The sequence below is a fragment of the Parasteatoda tepidariorum genome, chromosome X1, assembly GCF_043381705.1.
Source record: "Parasteatoda tepidariorum isolate YZ-2023 chromosome X1, CAS_Ptep_4.0, whole genome shotgun sequence".
NCBI classification, from domain to species: domain Eukaryota; kingdom Metazoa; phylum Arthropoda; class Arachnida; order Araneae; family Theridiidae; genus Parasteatoda; species Parasteatoda tepidariorum.
In genome coordinates, this window is record NC_092214.1 from 12396938 (window position 1) to 12418572 (window position 21635).

Sequence of the window (21635 nt, forward strand, 5' to 3'; positions counted from 1 at the left end):
AGTCCCGCAGTGGACTGATCGCTAAGACACGGTTCCCAGCAGATCACCGAAGTCAAGCATCACTGGCTACGGTCAGTGTGCGGGTGGGTGACCACTTGGATCAGTCTGCGTAGGGACCGAGGGTGTGCGGTATTGGTCCTCGTTAAACTGTGCTACCGTAAAGTGCTCGACTTCGCGCGCAGGTCGTCGGGCTACCGAAGCGGGGGTGCCATCCCTTCCGCAGAGGATCAAAATTGTGATGGCATGTCTTCGGATCATCCTTCGGGATGTTTCCCAGACCGTCGCCAATAGCCCACTGTGCAGCTCTAGTGTGACGTAAATTAACAGCAACAACAACAACAACTCAAGAAAGAAAGCAGGCAGTGGTAATAGTCCCTTCGTGATCGAGTCCTTATGTAAGCTACAAGTCAATTTTAAGCAGTTAATAAGAGCTGAAAAATGATATCTCATATCATTCCAGATTGTAATGTTTGGTCAATAGTAAATGGTTTTTGAAAATGGGACTATTCAGGATATTTTCCTGTTTTTATTTAAAATTATGCGATCAAAAATTTCTCAGAAGTAGCAAAGTGTGATCATATTAGGTCTCAGGGGTTTGTTCCATGAGGTATTTTATAATTTTTTTATTTTTCTTTAAATAATTTTAGCTTATGCAATTGAAGTAACGTTATTTTTTTTCTTTCAGAGGTATAGTTCAGTTAAACTTTTCATTATACTCTAAGTTTATTGATAAAACTTTACGTGTTTTACATTAAATATTATTTAGGTACGTTTCTGCTTGCAAATAACTGAGTTTTAAAACCACGTTCTTAACGTATCCTTAAGTTCATCTTAGAGTCCACTTTCTCATTCATTAAATTGCATTAAAGCCTCAGTTGTTGCAGAATTTGTAATACATATTCCAGTTTTAGAGAGATATTTTGTTCCGACTCTCAAATTAACCTTTATTATTATTACTATTTAATATATAATATTTATAGTTATCATATTTTTTACTGTTAAACATTGGACGTAAGTCAAATAATCTAATTTTTTAATATCCAAAATGTTTATAAATTATGTGTTATCCCAAAAAATATTTTTTGAATTATGACTGAGATGTGGTGAATCCCAGCCAAAAAAATTTCAATGTATTTTTGACTGTAACCAAAACTGTTACACATTTTTTCAATGATTATTATTTAGACTTTTATACTCCTTAAATAAGTAATTACTTAAAGAATCATACCTAGGAATTTTTAGATTATAACTTTTTTAAAATTGAAATTTAAAAAATGCTTACGGTAAAATTTTTTTCAACATGATTATTACATTATCATATTTTTCATAAAAATTTAGCCAAGCGACAACAAAAAGAATAAGAATATGTAAAGAAGGATTTAATTATTATAATTTGAAAAGTATTTCTGAAAACAGAGTATATTAACCATAAAAATGAGGTACTTGTTAATGGTAATGAAGGGACGATAATGGAAGGACAAAAAATTCAATTTACAATAATTTATTCAGCTAAAAAAGCATTCTGAAATTTAAACCTACAATTTACAATCTTTTTTTCAGGTACTAAGCAGGGTTCGTGATTTTTTTTTAAAAAAAATCAAAGAAGTCGTTTTTTTGATTTTTATTCAAATACACTGTAAGAACTTTCATTTATGATTAAAAAAACTTTGTAAATGTTTAATCAAAATTAAATTAATATTAAAACTATATTATGACAATATTTTAGAAGCTCTAACTTGCTAAAATAATTTTTCATTATAATACATAGCTTTGAATGCATAGCAACTATTCTGAAATAAATGCATAATTGAAATTTAAAGACTAGATGAAATAGAAAATTTAAAGAATACTTCAGGGGTCTGTCTAGGTTTTTGTGAGAGGTACCTATTTTTTGAAAATTTAGACATAATTTGTTAAAATTAGAAATCATATTAAAAAATCAACACAAACATGGTAAAAATATGGATTTATCGTTTCTTGCGAGACACAAAAATAGCATTTTAGGAAAAAAGTTTTTTGTCAAATTATTCTACCGTTTTTGAGTTGAATTTGTGTTACTAAGTTGTGCTACCGTTACATACAAAGTTTAATTTGTGAAGGTACTGCTAAACGCTAGTAAATTTGGCTTGGATAGACCCCTGTACTATGACTATTAAAACAAAGTTTCAATTAGTAAACCATAATTTTAATTTAAAATTGTGATTTCTTCTCGTTTTTCCTTGATTTTTAAAATGACAAAATAAATGTAACAGATTGTGTTTATAAATGTAGGCATTCATCAAAAAATAAATAAATATTATATCTATATATGTTTATGTTAAAATAATTATTTATAATTCTATATCAAAATAGATAAGTTAAGCTAAAAAAAAATTTTTTAATTCTATGTACTCATTGTAATTTTTCTTCACAAAATTTCTTTATAGAAAATCAGATAATGTCAAAGATACTTTAAACATATTATAACCCTACTGCTTCAAATAGACTTTGAAGAAAAGATTGACACTATATCAGGAGAAAAATATCTGAATTCATCAGCCTTTTTTTTTTTCCTCTTCTATTTTTGGCATATTAGGGTAATTTCTTTTTAATATAACCTCAAGCTTCAGAAATATACATTTTCTACCAATAAAATATAATGTAGATTTTAATTCCACGCTTTTTCTTTCAAAAGGTGGAATTTTAATTAACATGATTTGCATTATTTTTTGAAAAAATTCATGTTTTATTAATTACTTTCTACAGCTATGCAAGTCTATATTAAGACAGCATTAAATGTTTACTTTAATCTGTACTTTCAATCTCAAGAATCAAAACATTTTTAAAAATGTAATTTCAAATGTGTTGGAATTTAACAAACGCCAAGAACGAAAGTAATTTCATTAACTAAAATTAATGAATGCAGCAATTTATTTAAAATAAATTTTAAAACTAAGAAAACAAAGTAATAGAAGTATCAAAAATTTAAAACACTGTTTTTTAACTTTTAAAATCAATATATATATTTTAAAAAAATTAGTTGATTTAAATCAAGCTGATTTAAATCAACAAACCCTGGTACTAAGGCATTATAAAATTTAAAACTGCAGCGAAGTCTTGTAACACAGCCATATGTAGCAATTTCAGAATTCTGTAATTAGTCCGTATTTTGATCGAAGTTAATCCAGCGTTGATCCTCTTTTTCTGAAAACATAAGTATTCTTCCTTCATTATCAGGCTTTCTCAAACAGCATATTTCTATATATTCATCTTCTATCCCCTTCCTTCTCGCTCCCGTGAGTGAGTTTTCGCTCACTATTTCTCACTCCCGTGATATTGACGGGCTGGAGTGTTAAGTAGTAATGCGCCAATAAGAATAAAACTAATAAGATTTTTTTGCCCAGAAAAATTTTTTTTCTCATTTTACACACCATATAGCAGTACCAGGATATTTTTAAGGTAATTGTAAGTAGTTAGTTTATTTTAAACTAGATACTAGCACTAATCAAATGTGTGTATTTGGCAAAATAGACACTTTTATGCTTGTTTTCTTGAAAATTAACCGATTGTAAGGGGCTATATGAATAAATCTGTTTTTCTATTTTTTATGTTTCATTTCTACTAACAGATATTACCCAACTGTTTATACATCCTTTGGCATATTTTCATGGTTTGGTATATATGACTCTTCTATACCTTAACCTTTAACATTATTTTGAATGATTTGTCTATTCCCTTTAAAGTGAAATCTCTTCCGCTCAGAAGAATGCTCATTATGTTCAATAACACAATTTCTTTCCAGTTTCAATAAGTGAGTGTTGTTTGTGTCAGGAAAAGAATGGATATTATTCCATGCAGGGTGTTTCCACAGTATTGTGTACGTTGTAGACATGACGTTTTCAAAGTTCGATACTTCATATTTTGACACATATTTAAGATAGAAGAGTGAATTTTTTTTTACAAAAGCTTTATATATTGTTCTTTCTTAAATAAAGAACATTTTTGGATAAATTTTAAATAAAACTATTTTAATAAAAAAAATTGAAGTGTTGCGGACATGACGCAGAAAAACCTTATTTTTCACTAGTCTTCAATATATACCTCAACTTCTCTGAATTTTACAAAATAAACAGTGTTTTCACTACAGGGCGAGAATCTCACATATTTTTTTCTTTTCTCGCATTAAAAAATGATTACCGCGAGAAATTACCTTTTCAAGCAACAGAACACAACCACGGAACCCCTTTCAGAACACATTTCTCTGCAACCACGTGTTTACCGTAGGTAAGGTTTCTTCATNTTATCTAGCTTCCCTATTTACCAGTATTGTTCAGAACCTTTTCAAGCAACAGAACACAACCACGGAACCCCTTTCAGAACACATTTCTTTGCAACCACGTGTTTACCGTAGGTAAGGTTTCTTCATGTAAGACGTTCAAATTTTTTATGCAATTTTTTATGTAAAATGGACGAATACCTGGTAAAGGCAAAATCTTCTATGATGATGCACCAAAAATATTCAATGCTTTAAAAAATAGAAGACATTAAAAATGTATTATAATTAAAGAGATGATTTTTTTTCAAGAGTTTTTGTGTTTTTTTAGTTTTTAGAAATCTCACTTAACTTTTTGAAATCTCTCCCTGTTTTTGAGAAAGGGTGAGAAATTCTCCCCCTTTTTTTTTCTATGATGAAAACACTGATAAATAAACATATTTGGCATGAAAAGGTTAAAATATATGTAGATATAAAGGAAATTACAATTTTTTTCGGAATTTAAAATGATTTAATGAAAATTTACATGATTTAAAATTATGTAAGTGGTGCGGACATGACGTTGCAGACATGATGAAAAGTTTACATCTCTATTTATTAGTTAGAATTACTGTTATTTGAAATTTATGCATATTATTTTTCATATATACAGCTTAAATATTTATTAAGTAAAAATTTTACATATTTTATTTAATTTTTATTAACAATTAAATAAATAAATTTATTACAGACAAATTGCAATACAATTTTACTTTATAATTTATTGATTATATTTTTGACATGCAATGTAACCTTAGAATCATATAAAAAATAGCGTGCAGATGGATCAGGCGCTGGGTCACCTGGTAAAGAAGATAAATATGTATCAATTGAAATGGTTTCAAACATTGGTTTATCCAAATACTTGAATTTATTAGTTGCTACAGGCTTGAAATGGTGTTTTAGTGTCATAGTTTGTTTATCAATTGAAATAACTTGGCCAGGCCACCAGTTATCGTCAAACAGTACAGCAATCCACTGCCCTTCTTCTAATTCATTTTCTGTTCTTGATGTGGCAGCTAACTGAAGTGATGATGGAATCATTGATTTTGATTCAGGAAATAATGTTGCCTGGTACATAGTTTGTGCACTTGAAAAAAGAGAATTTATAGAATATTCTACTGAGTTGGATGATATAGGGCGAATGAAATGCAAACCTCTTGTATTTGCTATTGATTTGCATTGACTGAAACGGTCTGTAAGCATCATTGCCTTACGATCAACAAGTTCTTTGCTTATAAAAATTAGTTTGATTTTACCATCCATAATTCTGGAAGCAACCTCGTAAAAGGACTTTGCATCAACAACAACTTCTTTACCTTGTAGTACTGCCATCTACGGCACCTTTTCCGTGTGTCGTTTCAAAAAACGACCAATCTGCTTCTATTTTAACATCACCTTTGTGACAAACTAAATTGGAAAACATGAATCTGTTTTTGAATAGACTTGCAGCCCCATCAGACCAATAGTGCACTTTTTTTTATCTACCACATTTAATTTCTTTTGAATGGGCCACAATTTCTTCATTGAAAATTTTTACAGAATTTTTGTTATGTGATAAATCATCAGACACTATAGCATAAGACTGATGAGCCAAAGAATTTGTTTCATCTTTGTAATATGTAACACAAGTGTACAGGGTAACACTATCAGCTGCCCAATGAGCACTCATGATCTCACGATCATGCTTTATGGAATAATTTTCTGCAAAATCTACATGCATGATAACTTCATCATTAGAAAGATTTTCTTTTAAATCCTACCTAAATTCAAAATGTTGCTTAGAAGCATTGTAAGTATGTCTAGAAAATAGGTGCAATTGCGAACCAATTTCTTCTTTAGCAGATCCTAAATCCGTAACTATTTCCCTTTTAACTTTGAATCCCACTTCATTCGGTTGCCACTGATAGTACTTCACTGTGCAATCCAGATTTTCAAATGGTATTTTATCATCCAAGTATTTTTCAACACCACATATGAACATAGTCTATCAATACAGCTATTTTGTTTTTCATCAAAACCACAAACAGTTTCTTTTGTGATTGCTTCTGAATTACTTGGAGGATCTGGACAGAGAGCTCCTATTCCCTAAAGAATCATGTCAACATTTTCGTGGTATACACACATGCATACTTCTTGATCCTTTTTTCCAGATGGTAACACAAATTTTGGTCGCATTTCATGAAATTTTGATTTCCCAATACTAAAATCAGGATTTTCACTCAAGAAAGGCTTGTGTACTTCTCCGATACTCATTATAAGAAAACGTTTTTGGTGTATTTCTCGCCCTACATCTGTTTTTAAGGATATTATGTCCTTCTTTCCAGGACACATTCGCCTTATACCATCTCTTTTATGAAAAATTCATTTACTTTTTTTCTTCAGAAAGTTTGTAACATCTTTTTTTTAGATCAATTTCAGATATCTGTTCAAAGGTGATATTTTGGCTAAAACATCTGTCAATGCATGAATTTTCTTATATGGTGATCTTGTTAGTGAATTAGTGATTTTTTAACAGCTTTACCCAATGATTGTCTGCTTGTGTAGCCAGGTGAATCTGTTATTATTTCTGCATCTTTCTTTTTTTTCCTGCATCTTTTTTGTGCTTCCTTATTTTTTGCCCTTATGTTGATCTTCAGCTCTTCAGTAAGTATTTTGGAATGTCTGTATTCCTTCTTTTTTCTGCTTGCTTCAGTTTTCATTGCTTCATATTTTTGTGGATCAGCTTTCAATTTTTGTCTTCTAATATGAGATCTTTCAGTACTAGTTAAAGGCATGGCTTATGCTTACCTTGTTTTAAGTTGCAAAAATTTTTACACAACAACTTTAATTTATACAAATGCTAAAATAAAGTAACCAATTTTAATTTAAAATATTTTTCTTAAAGCTAGGAGAAAGTAAACTTTGCATAATAAAATGAGAATATTTAAGTAAACAATAGACATGTGCTTAAAATATCCAAAACTGTTGCCACTTCTACAAACACAAATTAAAATATATTTAAGTGTTGCCATAATATGCTATTTAAACTTTTATTTTAAATATTTTTTTACATTGTTAACTATTTTGTTACATCAATTAGGTACTAATAATTTACAATAATTATTATTATTGTAAATTAACTAATAATTTACAATTAATACAAATTTAATTTTTTGTTTTAAAATATTAAATAATAAAATCATCAGGTTTTTTTTGACTGATATAGATTAAGCATAGTAAATAAACAGAGGAAAATAAAATTTTAGGATTATAAACTTGTAAATAAATTCTGTTTAAAAATAATTTAAAATTTTTTTATAAAAAAACTGCATTTTAAACCAATAAACACCTTTAATAATCTATCAAAGGCAAAAATGAAGTTTTTTTAGCTCCTAAATTGTTTGAATCTAATATGGGTTTAAAAACTTCATGTTAAATTAAAAATTTTGAATGGTTTAGTAACCTAAAAAACTAACTTTTTGTTTGTCATGTCCGCAACTTTCAAACTCGTTTTTTAACATAATTCTTGAATTCTTTAAAAAAATATCAAATTTTAGTTAAAAAGAATTTTATATTCATTAGCTATGTTTAATTATCTTTAATTTGATATACAACACATTGTAGTATCAAATAAAGAAATTTTTTTTGACACATCAGGCTACAAATACTGTGGAATCGCCCTGCAGGGTTTAAAAAAACCCTGATTTTTTTTTTTAAAAAATCCAACCCAGGCTAGCTTTATTGGGCTTGTTTTTTTTTTATATATTATCTAGTACTTTTTAGATTTAATTTTTAATTCAAAAGAGAACAATTTTACTACAAAAACTCTTATATGAAAATAATAATTAAGTTATGAATTAAAATAAAAAAGTTTTTAATTTTAATGTAGTACCATCTTTTTATGCTATGTATTAATAAAAGTCTCGAATTAATTCTTTCCTTGCATAAATATAAAATCATAATATTGGGGTCAGAGGAATATAATGTTCTCTGTTTTATTTATTTATTATTAAGCATTCATAAGTTATAGCTTTAGTTTTTAGTTATAAAGTAAGCCTTTTGCAGGCCAATTAACAACAGGTCTAGTACTGTTTATTTAACAATTTTCTTAGTAGTTTTAGGAATTACTCTTTAAGCTAAGTATTTATAGTTAGTTTTGATTTAAAAATTGTAGAATCAATATATTTAAAATAAATATGAAATACCTTAACTTTCTTTCTTTCTTATTCTTTATTAATCTATTTTGATTATGTTTATGAAAAACCCTGATTCCATGTTTCTGTAAGATCTTTGAATTTATTTATCTCTTTTGAAATAAATACCACTTTGATATTTTGGGTATTTTCTACTGCGATTTTTGCAAATTTTTGTGCAGTTGTGACCCACACCTTCCAGCCAAGATTATTTCTCACACTACACATAATTCCACTCTTGCTATCAACAGCACCTTTCTCATGGCTTGTGGCAAGAAAGTTGTGATTACACCATATTGTTCTAACATGTTTCTTCAAATTAGTAAAGATATATAGTACAACCTCGAAAATCCGGACTTCTGAAATCCGGAAATCTCTAAAATCCGGAATCATAGGTCCAGTTCGTCAGAAAAAACTTTAATGCAAGAGTGCAAAACCGCAACTCTTCTCCAACAATGAAGCAGTAGATGAACAGGTAGGGGTGTGGAGTGAATGAAAGCTCATGCAGTCTAGTCTAGAAGCATCTGTTTCAGCGATGAGTTGAAATTCAGCTCGCGTTTTAAGCCTATATTTTTAGTTTTAATTGCTAATATTATGTTATCTAAACGATCGATTGCGGGGAAAATGATGAAAGTTTGATTTTTAATGTCTTTTATTTATTATTTAAAGAGTATATTTACGTTAAAATTGACGTCGAAGGTCTACACACGCGTGTTTAATCGCGAAATCGGCCTGGCAACTTCGAAAGTTCGATAATTCTATCAATTTAAGTAAGGTATCTAAAATCCGGACCTTTCAAACCCCCCAGCAGTCCGGATTTTTGAGGTTGCACTGTATTTTGACTTGCAGCCCTCATCACTAAAAATGGATGTTTTTTAATTGAGGAAATACAATTAACATGTCAAGGAAGGTGAAATCTTTCCATTATCTATTTCATCACTTATAAATGAATATCCAATCCAAAATTCAGATTTTTGATTTTCTGTGACCTAATGCTCACATTTCAAGCATGCTAAATTTTTTTCATGAACATCTAAATATTATTTATCGAAATGATTTTCACAAACTTTTCAGTTTGTGAACATCCAGTTTTCATTTCTCTGATCACATTCCATGGAGGAATTTTTTTTTTAGTAGTATTAATCTGTGTCTTGAATTTGAATACTAATTTAAAATTAATTTGTTTCACTTTAAAGATTCTAAAAGTTAAGATCTAAACCAGTTTATAGATACATGTCCTTATGTTATCACATTTATTTCATCTGTTACCATATTTTTGTCCTTTTGTTACCATTAACAGAAACTGTTAACAGAAATTGTTATCCATAAGAATTATTTAAGATAAATAAAATGCTGACTCTTTGATAAGATTGAAATAAATAGAATAAAACACTGATTTAAAAAAAAAAAAAAAAACTTAAGTTGAAAAAGAGTTGAAATTTTAAAATATAATAAATTAAATTTTAATTTATTTTTTAAATTTAAGTCTATATTTTTAGAACAAATGACAATAGATGAATAAAGTTTGTTGAAAACACTCTTAATAAATGTTGTCATAATAAAAACATAAATAAAAATGGTTAGTTAGCAAAAAGAGAAACAGAAAAAAAAACCCAATTGTTCTTAAAACAAAACTTAAAGTCTATCAGAAAAGTTCTGTTAAATACCATGCTATAATGAAAACAACAACAACAAATCAATCTTTTTTAATTCTTGAAACAAAATTTGTAAAAAAATGTCAGAATATAGTTTAAAAAAGCAGTAGTTCATGAAAACTCATGGTTCAGTATAAAGTAATCTAGTTTCAATTCTAAAAAATTCATTTTTTCCATTTGTCTTCCGGAACATAAATTAGCAAATCTTGTGCAAGCACATGATATTTTGAACTTAACAAATAGTATGTGCAAAAACTATTTCTAATAATGTATTGTTAAAATACGAAAAAACTTCATTGAAAAATACTTTTCCGAAAAATATTGGAGCGGATGTTTGGCAAAAGGGATTAATACTCATATTGCATTTGAATATTCATCATATCAGTAGTTTGTGTGCCTAATTGCTCTGCCAAGTGTGGTGACAATTTGGGTAAAGTATAGTAGGATAATTGACAAGTTTAGTACTAATACATTTAACAACTATGGCCTATCCCAAATTATCACCAGCATATACAAATACAGCAATATGTGTTCATAAAAATTTATGTTCAGAAATAATGCTCACAAGGGAGAAAATTTACTTATGCAATTTTAATAATGATTAACTTAATTATCAAGATTTACTCATTAAAATGACCATGTGGCATAGTAAAATAAGGCAGTAACAAGTTACACAAAACTAAATACATGACAAGCAAATTTAGTGTGTTCACTTAAAGAAAAGGAATGCACTGCTAGAGTCTTATCTTACACATGTGGTTGACTTGGCTTGAAATCATCAGGAACTGAGAAATCATTCCTAGATATCAGGTTATTATTATTTGGATATATATTTTGCTTGTTCAGTCCTGCTGCAGCAATAGTTTCAGGGTTGATGTATATTTTCTTCAGAATTTGTATCAAAGCATCTTCTTTTCAATAAGATTCATCTGAGCTTTCTCTAGTTCTTAGATTCCTCATCTCTGTCTTGCCCCTCTTCTCAGGTTCCATCTCCTTTCCCAAAAACTGACAGACCAATACTGCTTATTTTATTCACAGAGAGGCTATCTCAAACAGTTAGGGCAGAAATAGACAGGCTGATACCCATGAAAAGGAAAGAGAGTAGTTGCTTCTCTTTTATACTTTTAAGAAATGAAAAGCTTTAAAAGTTTCATTAAAAGAATATTTATTAGCCATTATCAAATAAGACAGCATAACAGAGCAAGTACTGGACATGAGCTACATCAATTACGTCCCAGTTAAAACACATATGTTACACCCCTCCTTGTAGATATTTAAATTAATTATATACATTTTAAAATATTCACACATAAATTAAACACAAAAATACAAGTTACATATAAAATCATTTAAATAATGAGGTCTAATGATCCTTCTTCCAGATCTTGTTCGATACTGATTGTTTGTGTTATTCTTCTGAGGCTACCAAAGCATTTGTTCCACCAGAACTAGATACAGAATTATCAGGGAATTCAAAGTCTGGAACTGCTGCAGACCTAAATTCAATCATAGTAGGTCTTAAATGCATGCAGTTCCTTACCAACGTTTTACCTAAATTGATTATAATATTCTAAGATCTAGGATTTCTATGTTTCTCTATAGCAGGTTCCCAAACATGTTTATTGAAATTATAAGCTGTCACTACATTGCCGACTTTCAGTGGTTTGAGCTCATGCGCACCCCTGTCATAATAACATTTCTGCTGATTCTGTTTTTGATTTAGCTGTTTCTCAATGTTTTTAAAAACTTCAACATTTAACAACTTACTGTGAATTGGAATTTTAGTTCTTTGTCTACATCCATATAGTAACTGAGCAGGAGATAAATTAAGCCCTGAATAGGAGTGTTCCTATATTCCATAATTGCAACTACCCATTCTTTTTGATCTTCAAATGCTTTTTTCAAAATGGGTTTTACAATACCAACGGCACTCTCAACCATGCCATTACTTTTAGGATATCGTGGACTTGCAAAAATACACTCCAAATCCCATTCTATTGCGAAGTTCTTAAATTCCTAACTATTGAAGGGACTGTTATCACTTACTACAATTGATGGAATTCCATATCGTGAGAAACAAGATTTTAGTTTTTTACTAATATCAGCAATTGTTTTACTACCTAGCCTAATCACCTCATTCCATTTAGAGTAATTACATACTACAACTAAATAACTTACATTTTGAAAGTCCAATGTATCTATCTCTATTTTTTCAAAAGGCTTAGTAGGTAATGAATGAGATATTAAAGGCTCTTTAACGTTAGACTTTTGAAATTTTTGACAAATTTCTCATTTTAAAACAAACAACTCTATGTCTATTGACATACCCAGCCAGTACATCACTTCCCTAGCTCGATTTTTGCTTTTCTCAATACCATAATGTCCCTCGTATATTAATGATAACATTTCATTTCTAAGAGAAAATGGAATAACTATTTTTGAGTCTTTATTTGACAACCCACATTCCAAATACAATTCATTTCTAATTTTGAAGTAATGTTTTACTTCATGAGGAACACTTTGTGCCTCTTTTGGCCAACCCTTTTCACAATAATCATAAACAAACTTTAACGCTGGATCAGACTTTATACCATTTATAAATTGTTCAATTCTCTTACTTATTGGGAGTTGTTAGATAGTATGTACAACTTTAAGCATATTAGGGTCATCATTTACCTTATCTTTTACATAGGCTCGAGAGAGAGTGTCAGCTAAGTACATCTCACTCCTTTTTACATACACAATTTCAAATTTATATTTTATCAACTTAAGAAGCATCATTTGTAGTCATGAAGTTGAAGATATAGCATACATTGGCTTTTTAACAATACTTGTTAAAGGTTTAGGATCTCTTTGAACTACAAACTTTTTACCATACTCAAAATTATGATACTTTTGTACAGTAAAAATAATCGCCAACATCTCCTTCTCTATCTGAGCATAATTCTGCTCAGTCTCAGTGAGACTTCTAGAAGCAAAAGACACTGGGTGACCCTCTTGAATAAGACATGACCCAATCCCATCTTTTGAACTATCACATTGTATTACACTAGGTTTAGAACTAAAAGCAATATTGTGTTCAGGTTGCCAATTAAAATCAATTTTATCCCTTAAAGGAGTTCTGAGAGGAGAAGTAATTGTTAATACATTAGGAATAAATTTTGAGAGGTAGCTTATCATACCCAAAAATTGCCTCACACCATCTTTGTCAGTTGGAATTTCCATTTCAGTCATTGCTTTTATATGCTGCAGATCAGCTTTTATTCCTTCCTTTGATACTATTTGTCCCACATATTTAGCCTCACTCACTCTTTACCGAAATTTCTCAGGGTTAAATTTTATATTAGTACATTGCTTTGCCCGTTCAAAAACTTTTAAGTGCTACATCATGTTCAATATTATTTTTACAAGTCACTATGATATCATCAAAATAGATCTCTACTCTCTCAATATCATCAAATGATTGTACATTTTGTTCCTGGAAAACTTCAGGTGCCGATATAATACCAAACGGCAATCTTACAAACTGATAACGGCAAAATGGGGAATTAAATGTACACAAATCTGCACTCGCATCATCTAACGGCACTTACCACAAACCATCTTTAAGATCCAAGAGAGAAAATACAGTTTTATCCTCTAACCTACTAATTGACTCTTCTAAACATTTTCTAAACTATGTACACTAAAGTTTCTACTTTATATAACGGAATCATTGACATGACAAATGTAACGCTATCTATTACGCTATCTGTTACGCTATTTCCAAATGTTACGCTATCTATAAACAGAGAAGCATTATCAGAGGTGTTTTCAATTTGGTTAACACTTTTTTGTGTAGGTTTTGTTGCTTTACACACTGCTGCAAAGTGATTTTTTTCGTTTACACTTTGCACATGTCCTGCCAAATGCAGGGCAACTCTTTTTTCCATGCTGTTTACCACATCGATAGCACTTAAACGTATCACTTTTATGGCTTTTTTGCACAACTGCTGCTTTAGGGTGATTTCGTTTAATTTCATGCACTTGAGATGCTGCAGTAACAGTTTCCAGTTGAACTTTACTTATCTTCACAGCTCTAAGAAAGTCAGCTGCCTTCTGCAATGTTAAATCAGTCTCTTGGAGTAGTCTTTCTAGGAGAGCTTTTTCTCCAATTCCCAGCACCAGTCTGTCACGAATTAAGTTGTTTTCTTGGCTACCGAAACCACATGTGGAAGCTAGCGTTTTCAGTAAGATAGCTGTCCACCTCAGTAAGTTCAGTAAGATAGCTGTCCACCTGCTGTCCTTCTTGTTGAATGCAAGAGAAAAATTTGAATCTCTCTAACACAACCTTCTTTTTTGGCATGCAGTATTCTTCAAATAACTCAACAACGTCATCAAACTTTTTTATATCTTTATCTGGACCAGGCTTGAACGTATTAAATATACTCACTGCTTCATCCCCAAGTACATTGAGAAGTATGGCTATTTTTATCTGGTCTGACTTTTTGTCTTTTTCTGACGCTATGAGATAGTTACAAAACTTCTATTTCCATTTTGTCCATATTTCTGAAAGGTTACCTGAAGTAAACTTTATTTCGCCTGGAGGCCTAAACGTTTCCATACTTTCGCTATGTACATTAAGTTCTGAACGAAAAACAAACGTTAAGTTCCTCTCAAATGCATTTAGGCGAGCATACATGCTGACACCATGTTTCTCTTTTATACTTTTAAGAAATGAAAAGCTTTAAAAGTTTCATAAAAAGAATATTTATTAACCATTATCAAATAAGACAGCAACAACCCAGACCAGAATAGAGCAAGTACTGAACATGAACTGCATCAATCACGTAACAGTTACAATCATAGTTAAAACACATGTTACAGTTGTAGCAACACTACACAAGAGTAATTTAGAATGATTTATTTTTTATTTTTCCCGATTTAAATTAACTTATTCTTAGTTTGAAATCTAAGTGAAAAAATTGATTTTTTTCTTTACAAATTCATGAAGGTTTTGGGCTTGAACAAAAATATCTATAATTTTTTTTCTTCAGGGATTTTGTGTGATAGTTATTTAATAATTTTAGTTTAAAATTTAGGTATTTTAGTTATAATATTGGTTTCATATTCAGGGTCTGTTTGGAACAAATTTGGGTCCGTTAACAGACACTTCACAAAATATCTTTTCATAAAAACGGACCCTTCACAAAATAATTTATCTTTTAATCGGACCCTTCACAAATTTGTTTATCTTCATTATTGTTTTGTTAATCGAATAAACCCTTCCCAGGGGGGGGGGAGACTGATGTAAACAAATTAAATTTTGTCTTCGGCAGACGCTTCTTCCTTTATTCATTCGAAATGAATATTCTGCGTTCAGCAGTATAGGCTTAATACCAAATATTTGTATGTTGCATCTCTAATTTAGTAGCAGCAATTGCTGTTTATCTTTTAAAATTTAATTTTTTTAGATATAATTTTACAGTGTTGAGCATAATCTTGTTTCTCTTTACAATTTAGAAACTCCTTGAAAAAGTTTTTTGCAATAACAGGTCCCTATTTGCACAAATTCACAAAAGCAGGACCCTAGTTGAAAGAATGTGACTTAACGTTTATTTTATATTCACAAATTACGAGTAATTTTTTCACAATTTTACAAAAACGGACCTTTTGCAAAATGTCTGGACAAACCCCTCATATTATTTGCTAAAATATTTTCCTTGCTGCAAATTTGATTTATATACTTAAAGTTATTAATAGCTATAATTCTGTTTAAGTATGACTTAGGATTTGTGTTGATTATTTTATAAACCTTCCTAACTTATCCTGGTCAGGATGCACATCTTTTTTTCTTTTTTTTTTCATGTTTAGATCATTTGGCTACAGCTACAAAGTTCTTTAGTTTGAGTCAGTGTCAAAGAATTTATTACACTCTTTCACACTTGTGATTATGGACAACATACAAGCAACAACCTCACTTGACGAATGGCAGCACTAAGTCACTTTGCTTCATTTGAGTGTTTATCTTATTTTGACAAACAAATTACCTGTACCTTAGACAGGCCCTAGCTATACTGGAATGGCAACTTCAATCATGGTCACACAATCTGTCGTAATGCTTTCAGGATCACTGGCATAAATGGCAGCTACAATTTAAAGCTTCCTATTGACAAGCTTTTTCCATAGCTTGTCAGTAGATTTTATAATGAAAATTAAAAAACTGACTAACTACTATTTCATTATTCTAAGTAAACTTATTTTGTTGAGATCATTGTAGGAAAAATATTTGCAATTATTTTTACTTATGTTGACTTTATTATTCTTTGACTTTTAATTTAACAAATTAAAAGTAAATTAGAGAGAAACTATACAGTAGGAATAATTTATTACCAAGAACAAGCATTTATGAAATAGCTTGCAATTTAGATTGAAAAGAGTTCTTGTGAGAAAAAAAAAATCTAAGATTGAAAAAATAAGGAAATAAAACTGAAAAATATTCTTAATTTAAATCGATATAAGCTTTTTAAAATAAATGAATATTAAAAATAAATCATCTAAAAAATCATTAAACTTTATGTGAACAAAAGTTTAAAACATTCTAAAAAATTTTAAGAATTGAAATACAAAAAGTGGGGAATGGAGGTCTCCTAGATTTAAAATAAAATTAAAATGATCTGCTATATTGAGCAGATGATAAATTCATTTTTAACTATTCCATTTTCTATTGGTAGACAAAACAAAACAAAAAGACACATGACATTTAAACAGTCTGATCAAAGAAATGTAATGTTAAATGATGGTTATGAAATTATTTCTTTTCTATGTTTGGTTTAATTTTGTCTACAAGAAACAAAGCTGTAGTGCTAATTGTTTTTTTTTTTTTTTTTTTTTTTTTTTTTTNTTTTTTTTTTTTTTTTTTTTTTTTTTTTTTTTTTTTTAATAGAAAATAATGCAATGCAGGTATGCATAATAACTTTTTTTGCATTTCATCCATAGTTTTGGCTTTTTAAATTTCATTTCCTAATGCATTTTCCATTTTAGTTAAATGTCTACTAATTGGAATTCTTATACTTTTCCTTTTCTGTTTAACTTACTTTTAATCCATTTTAAATATCAAAGAATTCAATTGAGTAGAAGAAGGGGAAAAAAATGGACCTATCTCAAATACCAGTGTTTCTTTGTGTAATAATATTTTCATTAAAAAATGTCGTCCCATGGTATTTAATATTTGTTGACCAATAAATAAATATTCATTGCAGGGTTCCCGCTGGTCTGGAAAAACCTGGAATTGTCAGGGAATGTTATTTTAACTTTGAAAATCAGGGAATAGTCGGGGGAAGTTGCAATTTTTTTTTTACAAAAACCTGGAGAATTCCTGCATTATACCTGAAAAATAACCAGTCTTAAAATTGTCAGTAACAATTATCAGTTTGAGATTCGATTTAAATAATTCTAACATCTATTGCAATTATTTATTGTTAAAATTTCACATTTAAGTCAAACTGAAATGTTTCCATCCTCATTTAATGATATTTATTTTAAATAGAAAATCCAATACTTAGCATTACAAATATAATAATCAAAGTTTTCTCATGAAAAATTTTGTTGTATGGATAAAATATGGTATGGATTTTTATTGAAATTTACCTGATATATCTGGAAAAGTCAGTGAATTTTTTTTTCTGAAATTGAGTGGGAACCCTGTCATTGATCTGGTGTGACCAAAAATTGATACAAGTTCCATTTAAAATTCTTAACACATTGGGGGTTACCGGATCACTGAGCGATGAAGTAATAATTCTATATTCAGTATTCAAGAATGAGTGTTTTATTTCCAATTGCAGTGATTTTTCTAAAATTTGTCCTTATAGTTTTATTGACAATGCAAAATGAATGTTGAGGGTTGGATGGAAAAGCATGACAGAGGAGTTAAATATGTAGAAATATATATATCTTTTAAAAGGTAATAAAAAGTTTTTTAATTTGTGTTATATTTTTTTAAAATTAATTGCACGTCCCCATTTTTTTGCATATCGGATAAACGAAACACCTGCTTATACGAATAAAATTTAATGGATATTTGTTGTTTTTAGTCCCAACTTAATTGCATAAAAGGGAAGTACTCAGAGACTATCCAAAGAGATGTTCTCCGGAAAAAATCTGGATTTGCGGATTTTTTGTTAACTTCGATCCGAAAGTTTCCGGAAATCCAAGGTCCAAAAGTTTCACGAAATCATCGATCACATTTATGTACAAAAATTCTTGTATATTTATTTAAAAATATTAGAACCAGAATTTATACTTGGCATCTCTTTTATTAGTAATTTTTTGGTAGAATAATAAATATGATTAGAGATAAAAATAAACTTATACATATTTATTCATTTAAATTATGCTGCTTATGATTTATTTAGAATTTTATGTTTTGAAAATATCAAGGATTTAAATTTATAAAGACATTAATTTTTCAAATGATTTTACTGAAGAAATTTTCAGGTTTTTTGAGTTATGCTCACAATTACTCCTGGGTTATGAGAAGAAGAAGAAATTTTTTTTTTATTTTTAAGAAATGCTTCACCAGTTACAATGTAATTAACCCTTCTTTCACTTACTTCGTTCACACATCATTTAAAATGTAAAAAAGGTACAGAGTGATTTGTTTTACGGTCAAGACTTGCAGTCCTCTCCTAGTGCGCTATTAGTTTATAAGAAAAGGTTTCTAAAACCTTACGCACTAGTGCACCGTGTATCTTTCTGTTAAATAGAATAATCATAGCTTACTCCAGTGAACTTTAAATGACATTCATATTTTATGATGTTAAAAAAGACAGTTTTAATTACAATTGTTTATTGATCATAAAGTTCAGTTTATTTAATCAAAAAACTACACTATGCATTAAGTACCATTAAAAAGTAAAAATTCTCAAAAATGTTTAATTTAAGATTGAATATTGCATTCCCCTTTTAATCTAATAACCCGCTTAATTGGATAGAGTTGACTGGAACTAATAGTATTCCTTTACACGGGGTTGACTGTATTATCAAAAGTGACTGTATTATCCTAAGGAAAGAAAGGGTAAAGCAGAAAATTTGAATTTCAAATAAAAAAATGTCATAGTATATAGTATATTTTTTGCATAAATAGTATTTGTTTTGAAAAATAAAAATGGTCTTTTCAAAGTTTATGAATAGTTAGAATGTATAAAGTTAAAGAAATTTAGAGTGAAATGCCACAAAGATATACTGAGCAGTTTTTTTCCCCCTGAACTAAGTGCATTTAAAAAAAAAAAATTTCTTCAAGAAATACTGTCTCCACTTTTTAGTACAACACTCCATACGGTGTTCCTGTCATTATAATGACCAATGCATTAAGTCCGGTTTGCTATTCCATGGACCCTATGTTATTTTAATATCTATTAAAATGTCCATACTTTTATACTAATATAGCATTCAGAATTCAATTATCTGGCTTAAAAAACCTTTATCACCCTTTGAATGAACAAAGAGTGATATGACTTATCCTAGGTGGTCGTAATTTAAGACCATTCATAATTTCTGTGACTTTCTTTTCAAAGAATACAATAAATTCATCAATCAGCCTTTTTTTGTTTAGAAATTGTATTCGCTCATGTGTGCAAGATCATTCCCCTTGTGTGGTTTATTTAAAAGTTAAAACAGGTTCTTGGTAGTTTACAGGTTAGTGAAAAATTGTGCTCTTGAACCTGCATGTTATTTTTAATGCTGTTTTTTCTATGAATCATTATTATAAAAGGAGGTTTTATTTGTGTATTAATATTAAAAAAATATTACCAATTTATCTGTTAGAAGTCTCTCATTCAAATATTATGTAATCACCGAGCAGGGAAGGTGCTGATAAAATTTTTCTCAATTTTTAAACAAAAAATTTTATGCTGAAAATCTCAATTTAAGCTTTTCACCATGCCATATTTTTAGAAAAAAGTTATGAGGAAAAAAAAACTTTAGCAATCATTAGAAATGCTCTTTAAAAAATGCTATGTCAAACTAAAAATGAAAAAAAAAAAAACGAAATTTTTTCTTCGTAGTTCTTAAAATATAACTTTAACATTGAAAATCACAGTTTTTTTATGTAACCGGCTATCTGTCTTATCATATAGGAAAAAGTGACACTATAAAGTAAAGAGAACAACACCAAAAATTTTAAAAAAATAAGTTCTCAATTTTTAAAGCGCAAAGTGCTGAAAAAAATGACAGAATTCACTTGTCTGAATATAATTTTTTTAAAAAATGGCAGCATAAAACTTGTGGTTCAGTATAAAGTACTCTAGTTTAAATTTTTTAAATTTCGCTTTCCTATTGGACTTCCAGAATATAAATATGCTAGCTATGTGCAAATTTTAGAACTTAACAAATATGTGTAAAAATTATTTCTAATAATGTATAGTAAAATGTTAAATTATAGATTATTCTATATTAAATCTATTAAAATTCCAAAAACAAACATCGTCGACAAATTCTATTCTTAAAAATACTTTGTAAATTATTCGACTGAATATTCGGTAAACCGAATATTTGGCAAAGAGGTTGAATATCAAATAGTGACTGAATATAGATTCCGTTTCATGTGAAGTTACCACGAAACCTTAACAAAAATAAAACCCGATGTAAACAATGTGAAATTTAGCATATTTAGATGTCGTTGATATTTACAACATATGAATGGAATTCTCTCTGAGTAGTTTTTAAGTTCTTTTTTCTATTGATTTCAGATTTACTTGTAGCGTTTAAATACAGCTACAATGATATGCAATCTTTCTTTTAGCTTCATGATTGGAATACTCGATTTCATTTAAACTTTTTTTCAAAATCTACTCATCACTTATACTCTAAACCAGTGGTTCCTGAACTTTTTTGTCTCGTTGACCTCTTGCCATGTTTTCGGTTTTGCGTGATATTGATCTTTTGAAAATTCCTCAACTTCAAATGTATTTTTGTTAGCTGGTATTGTGCTACTCACTGTGAAAGAGTTAAATTTGTAACTGTTCTGAAGTGTACTGTGAAAAACTTAAGAAAAAAATCACATGTTAATTTTATACATTTATTAATTAAATTCAAACTAATTTAATTAATATGTAAATGGCATAAAATAGTGCACTATAAAACCCGTACTCCGTTACTAATATTATAATTGTAGAAATAAGTTTCTATACAAAACCATAGTAGTGTATTGTCGGTCTGTTGATTGCGTTTTCATGTAAAAACTAAGCAACAAATCTGCGTGATCTTGTGCGCAGATAAAATTGGAGGTCTAGCTAGCTAAAGAGTTAACACACTTGCTAGGCCACAATTTACCATGAAAAAATAATTTTTTGTTACGAAATAAAACCTTACATGCGGAGATATAAAAACGTACGCGGGCGGAGCTGCGGGCAACTGCTTTTTTTATAATAATTCAGTTTTGTATATCAAAAAATAATCCTAATAACTTAAATTTTAATAAAACTTTTACTTCATAGCTACTTTTATAAATTATGTAGATAGATATATAATATA

The 21635-nt window shown here is 29.2% G+C and overlaps 1 protein-coding gene across 4 annotated transcripts in view; it reads left to right on the plus strand.

Moving 5' to 3' along the window:
• Positions 1 to 425: 425 nt before the first annotated feature.
• The window catches only part of LOC107451981 (lethal (3) 73Ah), a 93929-nt gene continuing 72719 nt past the window's right edge, over positions 426 to 21635 (plus strand). The window contains exons 1-2 of one of the 4 annotated variants that reach the window (XM_071187515.1): positions 426 to 607; positions 17975 to 18066. The gene's annotated coding sequence lies outside the window, so the exon portion shown is untranslated. Of the gene's footprint in view, positions 608 to 17974; positions 18067 to 19344; positions 19800 to 21635 lie in introns of those variants that run through there. The other 3 variants (XM_071187514.1, XM_016068245.3, XM_071187516.1) reach the window with 3 other exon arrangements.